Source organism: Calonectris borealis, chromosome 5 (assembly GCF_964195595.1).
Source record: "Calonectris borealis chromosome 5, bCalBor7.hap1.2, whole genome shotgun sequence".
NCBI classification, from domain to species: Eukaryota; Metazoa; Chordata; class Aves; order Procellariiformes; family Procellariidae; genus Calonectris; species Calonectris borealis.
The window spans coordinates 20,462,801-20,466,264 of NC_134316.1; positions in this window are offsets into that span (position 1 = coordinate 20,462,801).

The following is a 3,464-nucleotide window of genomic DNA, read 5'->3' on the forward strand; positions in this document are numbered from 1 at the left end:
GTGCGCGGCCTCCGCCTGCGGCGCCCCCTGCCGGGCCGTGGCGGACCCTCTGCGCCGCCCCGATCCCGGCCGCCTCGCCCCGCCTGCCCCGCGGCAGGGCTCCCGACAGCGGGGCGGAGAGCGCCAGCCGGGCGGCGCGGTGAGGTACGGCCTGGCGGGCGGCTGGGCAGGAACGTAGGGGTGAAAGGTGCCTGGGCTCCCTCCGGCGCCCCTCAGCAACTCCCGTCGTCCCCCCGCGTCCTTCTTTGTCCCTTTCCCAGCAGCTGCCCCAGCTGCTCCTTGGCGCTCAGCGCGCGCACCGAACTCTGCCGCGCTAACGGAATGCTCCGCGCGCCCTGCCAGCGCTCGGGCTCTGCAGCTCGCACAGGCCCGAGGGCGGCCGGGCGGGTCGGCGTACCCCTGAAGCGATGGCCGCGGGGAGAAGGGGGACAGGTAGCCCCAGCTGGGAGGCCGGCGGGCGGGGAGGCTCGGCCGCCCTGGGCCGTCCGTCACCGCAAACCGCTCCTGAGGCCGTGGCTGCGGCCTGCCTCGCTCTGCAAGCACGAGGCCGTCATGACGCTCTCGGGAGTCTGGCCCTGGAGTAAAGAAAATAAATGTATCTTTGAGCATATTACTAAATAGTTGCGGGTCAGAGAGTGTCACATTCAGCTTTTCTTAAGTTTCCTCTTTCTTCATTCCTGGTTTTCATAAAATGGGTTTATAAAGTCCTACCACATGGCTTAGGATAAATATGAATATCTTAAGATTAACTACAGGGTTATCTTAATATTAATGCTCTTCCTTAAAAAGTACAAAATTTGAAGATTTAAATACCTGTTTGTCAAAACCCAAATATATTACGGAATGGGAATAGACAAAAGTATCAAAGTAACTTTTAATGCCTTACTACAGCTATACTATAAAAGTATTTTACTATTGAATTTTCATTTTGTGACCCCACGTCAGACTTAAAACAATGTGCTGGGTTTTTTTTTTTTCTTAGAAAGAGGTTGCAGCATCTACTAGTCTTATTGCTACAAGGGATCAGTTGCAGAGGGAGGAAGAACTACGTGGAAGTCATGTCTGAGCCATACCATTTATCTTTTGCACCAGTGTCCCAGCTTCACTTCAGCTGATTTAGTGAGTAGTAACATTATAGAAAGCCCAGCCTGCAGATAAAGGGTCTTTTACAAGCGATGCCACTGGGTAAAATAAACAGCTGTATTAATCTCTTTATTCATCACTGCTCCTAATATAAACCCAACATCATACAGAGATAGCCTAGACTAATTATTGCTAATGATCTGAGCTATTTGCCTGACTTATAATATACTTATAATATTCTGGTGTTACAGTGAGATACAACTAGTAACAGATTGGTTTAATTACAACATTCCATTTTAACCTTCAAGAGACACATTTTGCTCTTAAGATTTCAAATAAGTTGTATTACTTTATTATTGGAACAATAAAAATAATGATTGAAGGACAGAAATAGGAATTGAGTTTATTTCATAACTATCAATGGATTTACTTTAGAAAGAAATACCGTGTTTAAAAAAAAGAAGATGTATCCTTTGTGAATAACAACAGGAGCTCATTGCTTCAGGTTCAGCACTGTGTTATGTGTAGGAAAACTGCCTGTTTTCTTCTAATAGGAAAATTCTATAACCTTAATTAGTTACTTAGTAGAACATGGTTCAACATTTTACGGTGGCTTATAAGTAAAAATGAATTTTGCAAACATGAAATTTCAGGCTTCAAGCGTGTAATAGACATATTGTATGCTCGTTTTTCTAGCACCTTCTATCGTCTCCACTACCATCAAGAAATGTATAATGATGCATAAAGACCCAGCTATCTCCTGCATTTCCACAAATAAGAAATGGAATGGTGAAAAACAGGGAGGCTTCAGACACAGAGCCACAACATAGAAGTGATGAATAAAGTGAATTTGTTCAGAGAACAGCTTTAAGAGTCACATGTAGAATCAGGGGTATTCTGACTTTTCAGTTCATGAAGTCACTCTTGCATGGCTAGTGAGTAAATCAAGATATTTTTTCACATGACTTCTTCATTGTTCCAGTGTCATGGGAATGCCCCTTTAACTAGTAGTTTCTGGATTATCCTGCCTGTGTTTTTATCACAAATGGATAACTCCCCACTAGGCTGAGGGGTATATACATGAATACCACTTTTCTGCCTGGAGGGTGGCTGATTCTGCATCCTATCTGGCTCACTTCCAACTTTCTGTCTTACCATTAGTCAATGCTGGACAGAGTTTCCAGATCAAAACAAGGCGAATACTTGCATCAACCTTCACCCTGTTGGCTGAACTGCAATTATGCATTTGGACCAGGATGGGAAAAAAATCGAAACTGTTCCAGAAGGGAGGATGTCAATAAGAACAAAGTAGGTTTATCCCTGTTCCACTGTGGGCAGGCAGTATTCAACCCAACAGGCAGAAACTTTTCTCACAGAGGGGCTGCAACATTCAGCTGTAGGATATGAGTCTTTTCCTCCCATAATCGTCAACAAGAGAGTAAAGAGTACAGCAAAAGATGCGGGTGTTTCTACCCATGCATGTCTTCAGTGTAGACCAGGGGATAAAGGGGAGAAGCAGAAGGACTGCGTAGCACCCTGAGGCAATCACTTTATGTGTTATTGATGTGTCTTTATCAGAGTTCATCACATGTTCATGGATGCCTTTGTCTCTTTGTCCTATTTATTTAGAGTTGATAGTTGGAGCAAAGCAGGTAATGGAGAGCTGATGAGGCAAAAAATGAGATAGGGCAAAATGGAGAAAGCGCAGAAAAACCACAAATTTAGGATACAAACTGGGATTATGGGAAGCAGAAGAAAAAATTTAATTCAGGAATAAGTTCGATAAGCTTCAAAAAGAAAATGTAAGCTGCAGAGGAGCATATTGACAACGTCCTATTTGTCTCTTTTAAGATGATGTGTTGTCTTTAACATAAATGCAAAGAGATACAGCAAGGAGTAACTATGGAAAGTAAGAAAACTAATAAATGAACTTCTAGGCAGGGAATCAGGCAGGAAATGGGTGTGATCAAGATTTAGAATAGGAAATGTGACAGATAAGAGAATTGAGACCTTGTTTCCAGTATGAATTGTTTAGAAATAGGAAGGGTTGCCTCTGTTACCCTGAATTTTCATGGCTTGGATTTGTCATGCATTGTATTGGTCAGTTTTCTCCAGCAAGTAACCATAGTCCTGACCTGTAGCAGGTACCATTAGAAAAGGGTATCCGCTTAGTTTAGTTCAAAGTTAGTTTATTTTACTCAATATAAAATTCCTCTGAATTAGTTCTTTCCTTGGCTTATGGACTGCTCATCATAACTATGGCTGGTGTATGGGGGGAGGGGAAGAGAGATTCCCCTGATTAGAGGAAAGCCTGTTGTGTCTAAAAGAAATAACTCTGAAGAATTCATCATAGTACAAAATTACCTACATATTTCACCTAG